At 42.9% G+C, this 20,160-nt stretch overlaps 1 protein-coding gene across 2 annotated transcripts in view; it reads right to left on the bottom strand.

Moving 5' to 3' along the window:
* The window catches only part of MAP3K2 (mitogen-activated protein kinase kinase kinase 2), a 97,442-nt gene extending 83,462 nt beyond the window's left edge, over window positions 1-13,980 (bottom strand). For both annotated transcript variants that reach the window (XM_061432347.1, XM_061432339.1), the window contains exon 1: window positions 13,892-13,980. The gene's annotated coding sequence lies outside the window, so the exon portion shown is untranslated. The remainder of the gene's footprint in view (window positions 1-13,891) is intronic.
* Between the last annotated feature and the right edge of the window lie 6,180 nt (window positions 13,981-20,160).

Raw genomic sequence — 20,160 nt, 5'->3', positions numbered from 1 at the left:
ACTCTTCTTACCTATCACTCCGTCTCTCATTGACTGCTTTCTGTGACGAGACATCAAGAATCTGAGCTTCATTAAGGCAAAACCTGGTGTGTGATCTCAGTTAAAAGACCATAGGTCTTGGAACTCTGCTCAACTATGTGGCAGCCTGGATGGGAGGGGATGTGGGGGGAAATGGACACATGTATATGAATGACTAAGTCTCTTCACTGTTCACCTGAAACTACCACGACATTGTTTGCTAGTCAGTTATATCCCAATACAAAATAAAAAGTTTAAAAACAAACAAACAAAAGACCGTGGGTTTTGGACTTCCCTGGTGGTCCAGTGGTTCAGAATTCACTAGCCAGTGCAGGGTATGGGTTCCATCCCTGTGCTATGCTTAGTCTCTCAGTCATGTCCAACTCTGCAATCCCATGGACTCTGGCCCAGCAGGCTCCTCTGTCCATGGGGATTCTCCAGGCAAGAATACTGAAGTGGGTTGCCATGCCCTCCTTGGCTTTGATCCCTGGTCCCAGGCTCAATAGTTTTGGCACATGGACTTGGTTACTCTTGAGGCACATGGAATTTTCCCAGGTTCGGTCCCTGGTCCAGGAAAATTCCACATGCCTCAGAGTAACTTAAGTCCATGTGCCATAACTCCTGAGCCTGCATGCCACAACTACTAAAGCCCTTGCACCGAGAGCCTGTGCTCCTCAAGAAGAGAAGCCACTGCAGTGAGAAGCCTGGGCACCACAGCTAGAGGGAAGCCCCCACTCACCACTAGAGAAAACCAGGCAACAAAGCCCCCTGGGCAACCGAATACAATCAATAAATATTTTTAAGAAGGCCAGGATAAAGGATATACTTCATGAAGAAGGAAAGCGATTCCAGTAGAACAAAAGCTAGCAAGAAATTGATGAAAAGGTGAAGAAAAGAAACTTAACTTGCATATTGATTGTATTAAAATAAAACGCTTCATTCGAAGAACTTGAAAATAACAAGGTAGATTATACTGAACTGACCAATTAATCAATTAATATACTGAATTAAGTGATTCACTCTAGTGGCCTTCTTTTGGAAGCTTATCCCTTCTACAAACACAACCTCCAACCACCCATTTGATTACTAAATGTCACCAAATTAGCTCAGTGTGGTCCCTCACCAAAACAGATGGTCCAGAGGTGCGCAACTGGCCCAAACAGGAGTAAACATGGACAATCTTTAGAAACTACAAGTATAAAAGTTGCTTCAGTCATGTCTGACTCTTTGCAACCCCATGGACTGTAGCCCATCAGTTCAGTTCAGTCGCTCAGTCACGTCCAATTCTTTGCAACCCCATGGACTGCACCACGCCAGGCCTCGCTGTCCATCACCAACTCCCAGACTTTACTGAAACTCATGTCCATCGAGTTGGTGATGCCATCCAACCATCTCAACCTCTGTTGTCCCCTTCTCTTCCCACCTTCAATCTTTCCCAGCATCAGGGTCTTTTCAAATGAGTCAGCTCTTCACATCAGGTGGCCAAAGGATTGGAGTTTCAGCTTCAACATCAGTCCTTCCAATGAACACCCAGGACTGATCTCCTGCAGGATGGACTGGCTGGATCTCCTTGCAGTCCAAGGGACTCTCAAGAGTCTTCTCCAACACCACAGTACAAAAGCATCAATTCTTCGGTGCTCAGCTTTCTTTCTAGTCCAACTCTTACATCCATACATGACCACTGGAAAAACCATAGCATTGACTAGACGGACCTTTGTTGGCAAAGTAATGTCTCTGCTTTTTAATACGCTGTCTAGGTTGATCATAGCTTTTCTTCCAAGGAGTAAGCGTAAGTAATTTTAAAATTTTCATGGCTGCAAGTCACCATCTGCAGTGATTGTGGAGCCCCCAAAATAAAGTCAGCCACTGTTTCCACATCTATTTGCCATGAAGTGATGGGACTGGATGCCATGATCTTAGTTTTCTGAATGTTGAGCTTTAAGTCAACTTTTTCACTCTCCTCTTTCACTTTCATCAAGAGGCTCTTTAGTTCTTCTTCACTTTCTGCCATAAGGCTGGTGTCATCTGCATATCTGAGGTTACTGACATTTCTCCCGGCAATCTTGATTCCACCTTGTGCTTCTTCCAGCCCAGCACTTCTCAAGATGTACTCTGCATACAAGTTAAATAAGCAGGGTGACAATATACAGCCTTGACGTACTCCTTTTTCTATTTGGAACCAGTCTGTTGTTCCATGTCCAGTTCTAACGGCTGCTTCCTGATCTGCATACAGATTTCTCAAGAGGCAGGTCAGGTGGTCTGGTTATTCCCATCTCTTTAAGAATTTTCCACAGTTTGTTGTGATCCACACAGTCAAAGACTTTGGCATAGTCAATAAAGCAGAAATGGATGTTTTTTCGGAACTCTTGCTTTTTCAACGATCCAGCAGATATTGGCAATTTGACCTCTGGTTCCTCTGCTTTTTCTAAAAACAGCTTGAACATCTGGAAGTTCACGGTTCATGTATTGCTGAAGCCTGGCTTGGAGAATTTTAAGCATTACTTTACTAGCATGTGAGATGAGTGCAACTGTGCGGTAGTTTGAGCATTCTTTGGCATTGCCTTTCTTTGGGATTGGAATGAAAACTGACCTTTTCCAGTCCTGTGGCCACTGCTGAGTTTTCCAAATTTGCTGGCATATTGAGTGCAGCACTTTCACAGCATCATCTTTGAGGATTTGAAATAGCTCAACTGGAATTCCATCACCTTCACTAGCTTTGTTCCTAGTGATGCTTCCTAAGGCCCACTTGACTTCACACTCCAGGATGTCTGGCTCTAGTGAGTAATCACACCATCATGATTATCTGGGTCGTGAAGATCTTTTTTGTATAGTTCTTCTGTTTGTTACCTCTTCATAATATCTTCTGCTTCTGTTAGGTCCATACTATTTCTGTCCTTTATCGAGCCCATCTTTGCATGAAATGTTCCCTTGGTATCTCTAATTTTGTTGAAGAGATCTCTAGTCTTTCCCATTCTGTTGTTTTCCTCTATTTCTTTGCACTGATCACTGAGAAAGGCTTTCTTATCTCTCCTTGCTATTCTTTGGATATATCTTTCCATATCTATATATCTATTCTTTGGGTATATCTTTCCTTTTCTCCTTTGCTTTTCATTTCTCTTCTTTTCAAAGCTATTTGTAAGGCCTCCTCAGGCAGCCATTTTGCCTTTTTGCATTTCTTTTTCTTGGGGATGGTCTTGATCCCTGTCTCCTGTACAATGTCACGAACCTCCATCCACAGTTCATCAGGCACTCTGTCTATCAGATCTAGTCCCTTAAATCTATTTCTCACTTTCACTGTACAATCGTAAGGGATTTGATTTAGGTTATACCTGAATGGTCTAGTGGTTTTCCCTACTTTCTTCAACTTAAGTCTGAACTTGGCAATGAGGAGTTCATGATCTGAGCCACATGGTCAGCTCCCGGTCTTGTTTTTGCTGACTATATAGAGCTTCTCCACCTTTGGCTGCAAAGAATATAATCAATCGGTGTTGATTTTGGTGTTGACCATCTGGTGATGTCCATGTGCAAAGTCTTCTCTTGTGTTCTTTGAAGAGGGTGTTTGCTCCATGGAATTCTCCAGGCAAGAATACTGGAGTGGGTTGCCATTTCCTTCTCCAGGGGATCTTTCCAACCCAGGGATCAAACCCAGCTCTCCTGTTTTATCTTCTTTTAGTTTTGTTTTCTTTTGGTCTTTACTCTACTGGGGTCTTTGGGAACTGTGAGTATGTCTAACAGCATCTACCACACCTCATCATTTTAGCTTAGGCTAGATTTGAAAAGCCAAAATAGTAAAACATTTAAGGAGCCCTGAGACTCACGAATAAATTAGAGCTGCTGTTTCTTTTAAGCTTTGCTTTTTTCTTCTTTATTATTTATTTTTTAAAAATGTAATCTCTCCTTTTATCAACCTTCATCATTTCATACTGTAAGCAAGTGGAATCACTAAAGGTAAATGACCTTATGAATCTACTGAGTGTGAAGAGAAAACGCCATGGTATAGATTATGGATGAGGAGGGAGACACCTAAGTCTAGGGGTTTACAGTTGGTAAAAACTCAGGCTTTGTTGTACAGTAAGTATCATTATGTGCTACACAATTACTGGGTACTGGTTGTTTGCAGTGATACAAGCATAAGCAATCCTTCAAAATCAAAATCAAGAAACTACAAACAGGTTATCAAAAGCACAGAGTAGGAGCCAGTAGGTACCAACTCGTCTTATGAAGTGCTACATGCCATGATGATGCCTCCTCCTATTTCTGTTATCTGAAATGTGTCCTCCTTTCCTTCTTGTCTAAACAAGGACCCAGTTTCAGCCTTCTCTACTCCCTTCATCTGTCCATCTTTCTAAATGATAAAGAAGTGAAAAATAACCTCTGAGGACTGACAGTGTACTAGGAATTTTACACTACCACTTTTAATCTTAACTACACCCTGGAGAAGGAAATGGCAACCTACTCCAGTATTCCTGCCTGGAAACTCCCATGGACAGAGGAGCCTAGCGGGCTATAGTCCACAGGGTCACAAAGAGTCGGGACTTAAATGGACAATGGAGCATGAGCGTGCCGGGATGACAGCATTCGTCGTTTCTCCATTCATCATGGCAGGGTCATTTGTCTCATAGGATATTATCTGATTTAACACCTTCCCAACCTTGCTCTAGGCTGGCATGTGTCCTCCGCAGCTTGATTATTGCATTTTCAATTACAGGAACTATGTCTTCTACTTCATTCTTATCTCCATTCATCTTCTCTACTTCTCCCCTCTCTTTCAAAATACACCCTTCCTATTTCTCAATCCATCCTCTTTACTACCACAATTACTACTACTAATAAAAGCTATTATTTACATTATTTTACACTGTGCTGACAGTCTGCTAAATACAAAACATTTTATTTAATGCTCACAATAATCCCTCCTGTAGGTATTATCTTCCCATCTTACAGAGGAAGAAAAAGGCTTGGAGATTTTAAAGCACTTGCTCTCTCACAGAAGATGTAACGTCACTGTGGACTGCCACAGCGATCACAGCCCTCACTGTGATTTCCCACCCACCCTCCACTCTCACCCTCTGTGACAGTTTGTACCATTTCAACTTTTAAGTTCAAACTACATTTCCAGAATCCTTTTCCCACCAGGTTCCTGGTTAGAAATGGTCAAAGACAGAAGTTACTCTCTGAAGATTATGGTTAGATGGATGTAGAGCTGACAGAGTATTTCACTGTGTCTCTGCTCTCCACTGTATTGCATGTAGCTCTTTCTTATTGTCAACCCTGCCAACCAAACTGCAACCTCAGGCCCACCATCAAAAGCCTGACTGAAGACCACAGAAGAGGTAGCTATGTAGAGACAACAGCGTTCTATACTTTCCACCAGCTCTACTGTGTGGGCCCACACTTCAGTAGCTGGGCATAACTAACTTCTCAAATTCCCCTGCAAACTCTGACTTGCCCACTGCACCACTGCTTCAGGAAGGCTGATTAGTGATTTCTCTGATCTGCCAATTCCCTCTTACAGACTTTGGTTTCCAAGCTTCTCCCACAACTCCGTAAGGTCTTCTATCTTTCATAAATTCCTTAATTCCATGATACCACAGCAGTTCGTTCTTCCTCTGTGACTGAACCCTAACTCATGCAACTACTCAAGCCCCCCCTCCACCTACTGATCAAGATCTCTGCAACTTTCCCTTTAGAGACCTTCCTGCATAACCAAATTTAAGCCACTTAGTCTTTTATAATCTCCAATCAAGCCTTCTTTTATCAGTTCTGAGCTGCCAATCTTTGAAAACAGGATGAAGCGCCCTCATTCTATGAAGCCATATCATCCAAACTTGACCCTCCCATTTGCAAAAGAGCAAGATTTATATGAGAGAAAAAACTAGAGTGGGTATCAGATTAACGAAAGTGTTAGTCGCTCAGTCGTGTCCAACTCTTTGTGACCCCACAGACTGCAGGGATTGAACCCAGGTCTCCAGCACTGCAGGCAGTTTAACATCTGAGCATAAGGGAAGCTCTAGTTTAACAAATGCCAATACCAATTTATTACCTAAAAACAAAATAAGCTAACAACACTTAATGTACTTCTATGCTTTGGTTAGAGATGCGAAGATGGAAGAAATGAAGAATAAAGAAGCAGAAAGATTCTGAGAAAAAATTTGCTGGGACTTCCCTGTGGTCCAATGGTTAAGACTCCACATTCCCAATGCAAGGGGCACAGGTTCAGTTCCTTGTTAGGGAACTAAGATCCCACACAGCCTCGCAAAAATAAATATATATATTAAATTTTTTTTTGCCGATGTATGGTTTGCCCCAAATGATTTTTTTCCATTGGGAAGTAAGAATTTTTTTTTAATGCAATCATTTGGGGTTTATCCAGTACACCCATAAAATTATTTTAAAATTTCTAACGGGCATAGACTGCAGGTAAAATTTTTCCAATACTTCTTTTTTTTTTCTTTTCCAAAAAGATCTTCCCTCACTTTTGGCTAAAGTATTTCAAAAAATGTATTTCACTAGTCTTGGGTGCCCATTCACGAGAATAATTTAGTTCTTTTCTAGAATTCAATGGTTATTATCCTGGATTTTCATCACTAAAATATCATCAGGTGATTCTGATTTTAATCGTATCAGTCCTGAAGTTATTCATCTACTCTTTCAACAAGTATTTACTGCGAACCTACTATAGATTATCACAGTTCAACACAAGCTACCTGGCTATAAAACATCTTTAAGTAAAAGATGTCATTCTGACAAATTAATCACATTTAAACAGAGCTATTTATCTTCCAAATGCTGCCCTGTAACAAATCTTCCCTGGACAGTTGTCATCTTAACAATCTCCCAAGCAAGAAAACTTGAATCTCTCTTGACTCTATTATTTTCTATGATGCTGTGGATCTCACAGAATCATAGATTAGATAGGTCCTTAAGAAATCAACTAGGTGGGGTGGGGGGCGGGGGGCGATTCCCTGGTGGCTCAGTGTTTAAGAATCCACCTGGTGATGCAAGGGACGTCAATTCAATACCTGGCTGGGGAAGATCGTGTGCTGCAGAGCGACTAAGCCTGTGCACACAACTACTGAGCCTGAGTTGGAGCCCGGGAGCTGCAACTACCGAGCCCACGAACCTCGAGGCTGTGCTCCACAACAAGGGTAACCACTGCAAGCAGCAGCCCAGGCACTGCAAGAAAAAGTAGTCCCCATGCAGCAAAAAAGACCCACCATAGCCAAAAAATAAATAAATCTTTTTAAAAAAAGAAATCAACTAGAGCAACTTTTTCAAATTCAGAAATGTTGAACTAGGGACTTCCTTCGTGGTCCAGTGGTTAAGAATCCACCTTGCAATGCAGGGGGTGCAGAGCGGATTCCTAGTTTGGGGGCTAAGATCCCACATGGTGTGGAGCAACTAAGCCAAAGCACAACAAGTACTGAGCCCGTGGACCACAACTTAAGAGTCCGTGTGCTACAAAGAAAGATCTCACATGACACAGCGAAGACCTGCACATACCTGCTATGTGCTAAGATAATGTTTTTTAAAAAATTACTGAAGTCACTTTGTCACAGTCAACTTCTAATTAATGGCAGATTTAAGACTGAAATCAGGCTTTCCATCTTCTATCAGTGTTCAACAAACAGTATGAAATACAGTTTGCAGTCTGTGTATTCACTTCAGGAACATTCTAGGCAAGAAACTCTTCAGGTACATCCCTGAGTAAACCTTCTAACCTTAAGGCAGTATGCAACAGTCCATAACTATGGGACAAAACTTTGAGATGCTGATTAATACACATTACATGATCTCAGAACACAAAATTAATCTACTCTTTCTCAAATCATGGGGAAAGATTTATAATGAAGGTATATGGTGGTTTGGGGGTGAAGTCAACTGAATGCAGTCAGGTACTGCTAACAGACTGGATGGTTAATGATACACCATCTCTCAAAGTAAATCTTTATCAACATCAAGGCTGAGCTAGCTACCTTCTACTTGTTTCATTTCCTTGTAATATCTAAACAAACAAGAAAGTTTGTAAATGTTCTTTGACATACTGTTTTTATATATTATGTCATATCATATAATAACTATTACTAATTTTACAAAGCAGTCAACAGGTCTAAAAATGCCTAAACTGATTTTAAAATGCATTAAAGCATCATATAAATCATGATATTAATCTCTCCGCAAAATTTAGTTGGAGAACATTGGTCTCATTCCTTTCATATTAAAACAAAAGAACAAAGTATTTTGAGTTAAAGCTCCATAAATATCATTAAAATGTAGCTAAGTCAGTCAAATTTAGGGTAATGACAAACTTATCAAACAATAATGATGATAATGAAACATCTTCAAGTCACAAATCTAAAATACAATATGAGTTGGGAGCATATAACTATTACTAAATAGCACAGAAAGAATTGAAATTTTATTTCGGCTTAGACTGCAGAACTGTTCTCTGAAAAGACTTTCAGAAATAATAAGTATTATCTCACATTCTCCCACTGATTCCTATTAATAATTTTCAGAAACTTTTCTACTACCTTGCCTCTGTGGTAGAGCTTTCCACAAATGCTTGATTTTCTCTGAGGGTACAGAAACATTTTATTGAACTTCCCCACCCTGTTCCACTAATGTAGCTGCCATCTTTTAAGAATCTGAGAACACTGAAGGAGGCCTCTTGTCAATTACCTACCCATGTAATAAACGTTTGGCAACAGGTATTGTGCTAGGCGTTGGGGCACCACAATCAACACAGCACTGCCTCTGTGCTTGAAGAGCTAATTTCTCCGCGGAGGACACAGAGACAACCGCGGGTGCCGTGCAGTCAGAGGGTGGCAGAGGCGAACACAGGGCGCTCAATGGGAAGCCTGCCTGAGGCAGTGGCGCTGAGCAGGCACAATCTGGGAATTATTGAAAGAATGCTGATAAAATTGTATCTTAAACTACTCTTTTAATTTGTCACTATTAATTTATTAAAGTCCATACTAAATGACTAACTGTATAAATGAGGGGAAATTACCCTAGAAAAAACTTCCAAAGTTTATAAACTACAGAATGCTTTTTAAATTTATAGCACTATGAATCTCAAGCATAACATTCTTGAGCACTTACAAGAAAGGTGGTGGGCTAGTTATGGGAAGAACACCAAAGAAGAATCTATTCCTATCCTCCTGACATGTTTACGAACATGTTTACTATCACTATGACATGAGAATACAGAGTGAAGTTAAAAAGTTTATAATCCTTGAACTTCATAGAACAGTTGAATTAGGCCTAGGGTTTAGACCTTCTGATTCTCAATCCAGTTCTCCTTTGCATGACACCAGAAAACAGTTTTCTCAAAATATTCTTTAGTAAAGTAGCTCTCCTTTTATATTTCAGCTATTCCTGAGCAACAAATATTGGCTAAGACTTAAAAGAAACATATTATTTGAGGGAATTCCCTGATAGCCCAGTGATAGGGACTCCTCGACTTTACTGCCAAGGACTGAGGTTCAGTGATGACTAATATCTCACGAGCCACACAAGCCTCACAGTACAGCCAAAACACACACACACACACACACACACACACACACACACACTCCTTGAGAGAGTACAGGAAAAGACAGGAACTGAATTGTCCTCTGTTCTCTCAAGTCAGGTCTCTTTTTATTCATAACTGGCGATAACCTTGAATTCATTATTAAAAATACTTAAAAATCCCCCAAATCAAAACCTGATTAATACAGCTGCAAAATCAGAACCTGATTAATACAGCTACACAGAATATTTTTACAATTCCTGCGGTTCTGTTGCTGTCTACAGACCAACAAAAGATTGTTAGCATTGAAATTCAGAAGTCAGCTTGCCAACAGATGCAGCAATCAATATTACTATCTACTGAAAACTTAAAGATTACTGGAGAACACATGCCAGTTGCAGTGGGGAAAATATACCTCACCTAAAGAGGAGAGCTGAAGCTGAAACTCCAGTACTTTGGCCAGCTGATGCAAAGAACTGACTCGCTAGAAAAGACCCTGATGCTGGGAAAGACCGAAGGCAGGAGAAGGGGATGACAGAGGATGAGATGGTTGGATGGCATCATCAACTCGATGGATAGGAGTTTGAGTAAACTCCAGGAGTTCGTGATGGACAGAGAAGCTTGGCATGCTGCAGTCCACGGGGTCAAAAAGAGTCGGACACGACTGAACTGACTGAAAGAGGAGAGTGAAAGAGCGGGTTTAAAACTCAACATTCAAAAAACTAAGATCATGGTATCTGGTCCCATCACTTCATAGCAAACAGATGGGAAAAAAGTGGAAACGGAGGCAGATTTTATTTTCTTGGGCTCCAAAATCACTGCAGAGGGTGACTGCAGCCACAAAATTAAGAGATGCTTGCTCCTTGGAAGGAAAGCTATGACAAACCTAGACAACATATTAAAAAGCAGAGACATCACTTTGCTGACAAAGGTCCATCTAGTCAAGGCTGTGGTCTTTCCCGTAATCATGTAGGGATGTGAGAGTTGAACCATAAAGAAGGCGCAGCGCCTAAGAACTGATGCTTTCAAACTGTGGTTCTGCAGAGGACTCTTGAGAGTCCCTTGGACAGCAAGGAGATCAAACCAGTAAATCCTAAAGGAAATCAGCCCTGAATATTCATTGAAAGGACTGATGCTGAAGCTGAAACTCCAATACTTTAGCCACCTAATGGGAAGAGCTGACTCACTGGAAAAGACCCTGATGCTGGGAAAGACTGAGGGCAGCAGGAGAAGGGGGTAACAGAGGATGAGATGGTTGGATGGCATCACTGACTCAACGGACGTGAGTTTGAGCAAACTTAGGGAGATAGTGAAAGACAGGGAAGCCTGGAGTGTTGCAGTCCATGGAGTCGCAAAAACATGACTTAGCAACTGAACAACAACAACCCCCATAACCAAGTGATCAAACTCAGGATCACAAATAGGACTTAACAATATATGACCCCAATGGGGAGCAATATAAAGTACACAGAAACATTCAGTAGTTATTCTTGCCCAAAATATTTAACCTGAAACTAATGATTCTTTAAATCTAGCTTACAGTTAGCTAACGCAGGAGGCAAAGAGGAACATGCTAAATGACACCATGGGGGGGGGGGGGGAATCAGACAAATCCAGAATGTGACTGGTTTTATAAGATAACTGGCTTGATCTCTTTTATTAAAAAAAAATCCATTTTATAAAATAGAGAGATGATGGGACTTCCAAGGCATCCAGTGGTTAAAACTGTGCTTCCACAGCAGGGGCCATAGGTTCAATCCCTGGTTGGGAAACTAAGATCCCACATACTGTGTGGCATGGCCAAAAGATAAAAAAATAAATAAAATGGAGAGGTGATATTGTTTTAGACTGGAAGAGATCAAAGAGACTTCCAAATGTAGTGAATAAACCTTGATAGGATCCTGGTTTGGTGGGAGTAAGTATAAAAAGCCAAAAAAGATCTTTCCAGCACAAATGGGGAGATTTAAACATGGATGGATACTAGATTACATTAAGAAATTAACAATAAGAAACTATTAATCAGAAACTTAACAATAATATTTTGGCTGTGTAAGAAAATGTCCTTATCTTTGAAAATGCAATTTGGCATATTTAGGGGTAAAGTGTCATAGTGTCCACAGTTTAGTTTTCAAATAGTATAGCTAAAAATTCTTCCCACGTGGCTCAGTAGTAAAGAAGCTGCCTGCCAATGCGAGAGACACACAGGAGATAGTGATTCAATCCCTGGGTTGGGAAGATCCCCTGAAGGAGGAAATCGCAATCAATTTCAATATTCTTGCCTGGAAAATCCCATGGACAGAGCCCAGCGGACTACAGTCCATGGGGTGACAAAGACTGGGACCTGACTGAGTGACTGAGCACACAGGTACGCATGGCCAAAAATAATGTACACATTATGGCAAGATGCCAATAAGTCAATCTATAGGATTACTATATGGGTGTTTGATATTACCAAATTCCTGTGTACTTAAAACTGTTTCATAATAAAAAGCTGGGGCTGGGTTGGGGGGCAGGTGGGAGGGAGCTTAGCTCCAATTCTACAAGGAAAAATAAAATCAATCTGATACTAAAGCTGTGGGACTTGTCTAGAACCAAACACAATTCCATTTTAATACAGCATCTATTAAATATAGTTTACCCCTGTGGTAGCAATAAGGTAAACAAGGGAAGAAAGTTCCAATTAAAACACTTAAAAGACTGAGCCTACAATTAATCATAAAATTATTTGCAATAAATCTTTAATAGTTATTTCTTTCAAGAGAGATTCATGGAGAGCATGACTAGATAACCATTCTATAATGATACTACATTCAACAAGACTCAACATATGTTTATATTTTAAGCAAACAACAAATTAATCTGTGAACCATCCACTTAACTCTATAATTCAACTTTTTCTCTACAGACATTACAAAGACATTCAACTACAAATTTTCTTAAACCTGATAATACATTTAAAAAATTATAAAATACTACAATTTGGGGCATCAATAGATTTCTTAAACATTTACAACTAAACATGAAACTTAAGTTACTCAAGAGAATTTTATCAACACTTTCTTCTGCAAAGAGAAATGTAAAGGCTCTAACTTTAATCATAATCCAAGAAACAGAGTATAGGTCAATGCTAAAAGGAGAATTTCAGTTAGTTTTATAAATACTCATTAGTTTTCTACATAAATACGAAAGAAAACAATCACATCATTAAAAGATAACTTTGTACAACTCTACACATTAAATTCTGGCACTCCACTCAGAGCTATTGCACAAGTTAATGCACAAATTACTAAGCATGTTGTCATTGCCACATAATCCAGAGACAAATTTTGCAATAAGGAAATCTCAAGCAAATAACCCAACTGTGAGTTCCCTGTATGCATCAAGAATAAATTGCACAAATTGTAACTTTTCAAGAAATACGGAGTTTAACTAAATCCATTTCTTCTTTTTGATAAGAGGGGAAATATTTTCTGTTCGGTCAGTTCCACCGCAAAAAAAGAAAAAGGTAAAGGTGCCTGGAGTCACCTTTTAAAAGTAATTTTTGGGGGGAAAGAATCAAGAAAATCATTTGGCTAGGCTGCAGGCAAAACACACTGAACAACCTACAATACGGGCATGTAAGCTCGATCTACTTTTGTAAATATTTAGATTTTACTCCCAAGAAAAAACTTTTCATGTTTTCTCATTTTCCTCACATATTTATTTTCGCAAGATCTGAACTAGAGAAATACACTTCTACAGAAAGGACATCATATTCGAACCAAGGCTTTCCCAGATTACCAAGCTGCGTGACCTTGGGCAAGTTCCTCAATCTGAGCCTCGATGTTTTCAACCGTAAAATGAAGACAGTATCACCTCACTGGGCTTCGAAGGTGAGGTGAGCGATGCACGGTAAGTACCGGGGGCGTAACAAGTGCTCGCTAAACGGTCCATAAAGAGAAAAGGGCATCAACCCTAACACTAGTGCACGACGATACAGCGGGGCAAAGACAAGCACTTTCTCGCTTCCTGCATGTAACATTTCTGCGTCTCCCAAGGACCAGGCGCAATCTTCCTTCAAAAACCCGGCGGAGTACGCGTCTTGACAGCTCCACCGCCCAGCGGTCTACTTCGCTCGGACCTGGACTTCGGGACTGGATGCAAGGGACCCAAGGTCCGCCCACCCCAAGCGAGGCAACAACCTAGCGAAATCTCCGCCCCAAGGGCTGCGCCCAGGCCGGTAACGGCCCCCTCCTCACGTCCGGCCCCCTCCCCGCTCCCCCACCCCTACCGCCACACATTTGTGCGGGCGCGCGCGCGCGCGCTCACACACACACAGACACACACACACACACAGACACACACACACGCACTTACCCGCCGCTCCGCGGGGACGTAGGGAGCCGCAGACCCACCCCTCCGCACCCGCGCGGCCTGTCACCGCGCCCCCCGGTCGAGGGAGGCTGCGGGCCCCCGGGGACCGGAGGGGCGCACGAGGAGTCGGGCGCGGGCCGGGGGCCAGGCCCGGCCTTCCTTCACATGGAGCCTGCGCCGGGCGCAGCGTGGACCGTGGCGGCCGGCCGGGGCCTCTCGGCGCCCCTCGTTCCTTCTCGCCGCCGCGGCCCCGAGGCCCGCGGGAAGCTGGGCAGAAAAGGAGGAAGCCGCGGCCGGGTGCCGCCGAGGCCGGAGAAGGGGCGGGAGCGACGACTCCGCGGCTGGGAGCGCCGGGCCTCCCGGTAGTCGTCGTCGTCGCCGCTGCCGCTGCGGGCCGCAGGACCCCCGAACACCGCACCCAGCGACCGCACCACCCTCGTCGGGAGCCGCTGCTGAGGGCAGCCCGGCCGCCACTACACACGGACCCGTGACGTCGGGCGTAGCGCGGTGCACGTCACGGCCGGCTCGTGCGCACGCAGCCCTCCGCCTGTCGGGAGCGGAACCCGCCGGGGGCGCGCGCTCACCCAGAGCGCCGCGCGGAGGCCGAGGGGGAGCGAGTCCGCGCCTGCGCAGTGGCTGGCTGCGCCCACGCACGCCCGGTTGCACACGCCGGCTCAGTAGTGCGGAGATTCCTGGCCTGCCAGGGCTGTTGCGCCACTTTGCCGATAGCTCGTGGCAGCCGGCTCCGGCCCTGTGCTCTCACGCACACACATGCACCTCAGTTCCCTTACGGGAGTCCTTGGCGCCGAGACGCCAAAACAAACCTCGAAAATGGTCTCCCGCGTGGGCTTCTGGCAGAGCGAGAGCAGCAGAGCAAGAAGAGGCTGCGACCCACTTCGAGTCCATAGCAAGTCGTTTGCAGGCGAAAAGATTTCGTTTTGGGATCTGGTTTCAGCATTTTTTCCTAAAAAACTTAAGAAATTTTTGTCGACCTGTCACCTGACCGTAAACCACTACCCTGGAGATCGGCCTTCTAAGTTTTACAGTTCACGGTTTACTTGTTGTATGTATGCGAGGTCGGCCCAGCAATTACTTTTTAATTGTTAACAAATGTGGAAATCTCGGCGCAGGAAGATGAGTTGACACTCCACCCCCAGGACTTGTGACAGAGTCTAAAACCCAGTCGCTTTCACTGAGTCTTTTCTTCACTCCCCGTCGCCCCGCAGTACTAAGTACAAATTCCTCGCTTTAGCGTTGGAGGCCTCTGTCATGTGACTGACATTCTGCATTGTCTTTAGCCCAAACTTCTATGACTGGTGGCTCAGAGGTTAAAGCGTCTGCCTGGAATTCAGGAAACCCGGGTTCGATCCCTGGGTCGGGAAGATCCCCTGGAGAAGGAAATGGCAACCCACTCCAGTATTCTTGCCATGGAGAATCCCATGGAGGGAGGGGCCTGGTAGGCTACAGTCCACGGGGTCGCAAAGAGTCGGACACGACTGAGTGACTTCACTTTCACTTTCACTATGATCCAGAGAGTATCTGTCCTGCCCCATCTCTTGTTTCCTCAAATACCCCTTACAACTTCCTGCGCCATTTCTTCCCTCTTTAGTATCTGCGTGCTTTCTTGGTAGGTTATGGATCCCACCTGTTTCCTGCCTTTTCCAGACCTCATATCCACTTAAACAGTTGAAATAGGAGAGATGGGCATGGTGCCCACCCAGAGGTAAGCAGCTACCCAACTTGCTGCCCTGAAGAGCAGGGGAGATCGCACCTGTGGAGCAGGGACTGAGGGAAAGGGTGTTATGTAATAAAATATCTAGGTCCCCTTCGTGAAATTTTTATTGCAGGCACACTAGCGGTGTTGTCAAAGGAGCAAGAACAGAGATGTTCTTTGGCAAGTTTTTGTAATGGTGAAGCCTGGAAATCTAAATGACTCCGACTGAGCGGATAAATAATGGTTCATTTGCTCTGCAAAGAATTAGGCGGCCACCACAAAGAAAGGCTAATGCTGGAGGACCTCAAAAATACAAAGCCTAATAGAAAAGCAGTTTGCTGCCACTAATTTAAAAAGTAGAGTACTTTTAAGCAGAAAACGGGTCTTTAAGATGGCTTTTGGTTCTAACATCCAAGCCTGATATACCACAGAAAAATAAAGGATCTCAATATACTTGGGCAGGATTTAAATCTTAAACTTTTATATTATTTTCCATGGTTCCTAGCAAGGCAATGGCACCCCACTCCAGTACTCTTGCCTGGAAAATCCCATGGACGGAGGAGCCTGGTAGGCTGCAGTCCGTGGGGTCGCTAAGAGTCCGATACTACTGAGCGACTTCACTTTCATTTTCACTTTCATGCATTGGAGAAGGAAATGGCAACCCACTCCAGTGTTCTTGCCTGGATAATCTCAGGGACCGGGGAGCCTGACAGGCTGCCGTCCATGGGGTCGCACAGAGTCGGACACGACTGAAGCGACTTAGCAGCAGCAGCAGCAGCAGCCTGACCATATAGTACTCAATAAATTCTTGTTTACAAAATAATCTCAAGATGGAGATGGATTTTTCTTCATACCTCTACTCACTTTTTCTCTCCCTACCCTAACTGGGACTTCATCCATCATTTTCCACCACACGTGTATATTAATAAAAACCTCTTTTTTTCTTTTTCTCCAGTCTCTTTTTACATTGGTGAGATACTTGCTTAGACCGTAAATCTCTGGGATGCTGGCTTATTTGGGAATATATGATTACAAATTCGTGAGCTTGGAATATTTTTTTTTCAGCTGCAAGGAACAAAACAGCTTAAACAGTAATGTTTATTTTCTCACATAACAAAAATGCAAAATTGGGCTAGAGCTGTGAATTGTCATCTCTACAGTCAGAATATGACTGCCTCAGCTTCAGACATTATGACCTCTCATTCAGGAAAGGGGAGAAAGTCTTTGTCTTCTCACTCTCTAATAAACCTTTAATTTTAGAATAGTCTTAGATTTACAGAGAAGTTGAGAAGATAGTACAGAGAGTTCCTATATACCCCACAGCCAGTTTCCTCTTTAATTCATATCTTACATGAAAATGGTAATTTGTCACAATCAGGGAACCAATATTGATACAATATCATTAACTGAAGTCCATACTCGACTCAGATTTCCTTAGTTTTCACCTAATGTCCTTTTCTTGTTTCAGAATCCCATCCAGGATACCGCATTACACTTAGTCATCATGCCTCCTAGGCTCCTCTTGGCCATGACTTCTTTGTTTTTGATGACCTTGACAGTTCTGAGGAGTGCTTGTCAGGTGCTTTGAGGACTATCCCTTCGCTGTAGTGTGTCTGCTGTTTTTCTGGTGATTTGACCAGGGTTGTGGGTTTGGGGGATGCAGATCACTGAGGTAACATGTCATTCTCACCACAGCCTTATCAAGGACATTCCTGACCACATGGTTTATGGCTGTTGAGCTTGACCTTGATTGCCTGTTTGTGGTTTTATTTGTCAGGTTTCTTCACCTTCTTTCCATGCAGTACTCTCTGCAAAGAAATCACCCTTCTCACACCTGGAGAGTGGGGAGTTAGGCTCCATTCCCTGGAGTACAAAGTATCGACATGAATTCCATGGAATTCTTCTGCATGGGAGATGTGTCCCTTCTCCCTCAGTTACTTACTTATGGAATCATTTATTTATGTTACTATGGACTTATGGGTTTTATGTTATCTCTGGTTTAAAGAACCTCTTGTTGAAAGTGAAAGAGGAGAATGAAAAAGTGGGCTTAAAACTCAACATTCAGAAAACTAAGATCATGGCATCCAGTCCCATCACTTCATGGCAAATACATGGGGAAACAATGGAAACAGTGACAGACTTTATTTTCTGGGGCTCTAAAATCACTGCAGACGGTGACTGCAGCCATGAAACTAAAAGATGCTTACTCCTTGGAAGAAAAACTATGACCAACCTAGACAGCATATTAAAAAGCAGAGACATTACTTTGCCAACAAAGGTCCGTCTAGTCAAAGCTATGATTTTTCCAGTAGTCATGTATGGATGTAAAAATTGGACTATAAAGAAAGCTGAGTGGAGAAGAATTGATGCTTTTGCACTGTGGTGTTGGAGAAGACTCTTGAGAGTCCCTTGAACTGCAAGGAGATCCAACCAGTCCATCCTAAAGGAAATCAGTCCTGAATATTCACTGGAAGGACTGATGCTGAAGCTGAAACTTCAGTACTTTGGCCACCTGATTCAAAGAACTGACTCATTGGAAAAGACCTGATGCTGGGAAAGATTGAAGGTGGGAGGAGAAGGGGACGACAGAGGATGAGATGGTTGGATGGCGTCACCGACTCAATGAACATGAGTTTGAGTAAACTCCAGGAGTTGGTGATAGACAGGGAAACCTGGCGTGCTGCAGTCCATGGGGTCGCAAAGAGTCGGACACGACTGAGCGATTAAACTGAACCGATAATCCAATACCACATTATTTATTTTGTTCAAGTTACTCCAAGTTTGGGCATTAGGAACTCTTTCCATTGACTTTTGTCGCCCTTTGACATATCCCCATCATTGTGGGGTGTTTTCTTGTGTTGGTTTGTTTTGGGATGTTTAGTGTTTTTGTTTTGCTTTTACTTTTAGAGAACTCCCCTACTTTCTGGCCTTACCAGAGGTGCCAATTCATCTTGACTGTTTCCTGCCCCAGTCCTAGAGTCAGCCATTTCTCCAAGGAGCCCTGTTTCCTTTTATTGGGGAATGACATTAGAAACAAAGATCTGATGCTGAGTATATTTGGGATTCTCTTTTGAGGATGTCCTCACATCAGCTCTCCTGAGAAGGCTGCCTCTTTTGTTTTTGCAGCAGGATCTTCTAATGGTGGCCCCAAAGTCATCAGATTTTACCTGAGTACATAGTATCCCCGCCCCATAGTAAAGAGTCAATTTCCCAATCTCACTTGCAACTCATCATAGCTGGGTGACTAAGTACTGTCTAAAAGGAAATAAATGAAAATCTCTAGTCCAAGTACCTGCTTTCAGAGATCTTTCCTTAACAGACCACTGCTCTTGCCCCTCTGTCTTCATCCCTTCCTCCATCCTGGAATACCTCCTGGCCTTCTTGGAGAGTGAAAAACAGGAATGGTGGAGCTGGAAGCAGAGCCCTCTTCCCAGGGCTCTATACTTTCACAAGAAAGAAGAGTAAATACTTGTCGCCAGTAGATGAACCTACCCTACTCCTAAAAGCATCTCATTGGTAGGAGCTGGGCCTTGTGTCTGTTCCTGCAAAGGACTCAGCTTTACCACAAAGGGTTCAGCCCACAGGAGGCCCGCCCTGGGACTGGGAACACTGCCAGGCCATGTCTGGACAGAAACCTGGGTGAGGTTGCAAGGGAGTCGAGGAATGGATGGCTGTTGTGTAGTAGCCAATGGGGTGTACCTGAGAAGTGCTTGGAGAGTCAGGATGTGGAGAGCCAGAGCAGGACCCCTTAAGCTTATCTTATACTGTGTAAATGCTCTGTGGGAGATCTGTTATCCTTGTCATCCTCAGGGCAGCTGCGGTTGAAACTCAACTGTGCTGTTTTAAAAAGCAAAACATTAACAAGGTAAATCTTTTGAAAAAAAGTGCACAGTGCTTCCACGATCAAAGAAAACTCATTTCTGGGATTTCTGCTGTTTAGAATAGCCCTTTACGTTTTCTGAGTTTGGTGAAAGGGCATATGAAGGATTTCTAACAGAGGGATTATCTTGAATTTTCTGTGATCCTGATCATCTCCAATTCTTTCATTTATCTGTTGCTAATAGGTACATTTCTTTAAAATTGTAGTATATTTCCTGTAATTAATAGAAAATGTTGAAAACACAAGGGGGAAAAGCCTCTAATTCATTGTGTAGCTCTGTTTCCATCCCATCTTTTCTCTGTGTGTGGAGCTTTGTTGTAGGGGTGTTTTTTTTACTTTAAGTACATTTTTAGATAGTTTTTAAGTAATTTCACATGTAATTTTATGTCCTACTTTTTTCACTTACACAGCATAAGTAGTCTGACTTTATCTTCCCTTATACTTGCAAGCAAATTTGAACAGCTGGCATATATACTTAAAGTTTTACCTTTATTCTAACCTTTTTAATGAAAAATGTTCATAAAATGGATATATGTAGAGCCAGTGACAGCTTCTTGTGTGCCGTGGGACACATTAGAGATTTTTTTTTTGCGCTTAGTGTCTGAGCCGTGAGAGCAACCAGAGGAGATCCCAATGCTCAGCTAGATCTGAGAAGTGAAGCTCATACACATAACGACT

This window comes from Bos javanicus, chromosome 2, assembly GCF_032452875.1.
Source record: "Bos javanicus breed banteng chromosome 2, ARS-OSU_banteng_1.0, whole genome shotgun sequence".
Lineage (NCBI taxonomy): Eukaryota > Metazoa > Chordata > Mammalia > Artiodactyla > Bovidae > Bos > Bos javanicus.
The sequence above is the reverse complement of the archived record's forward strand: the minus strand, read 5'-3'. Positions and strand labels throughout refer to the sequence as shown.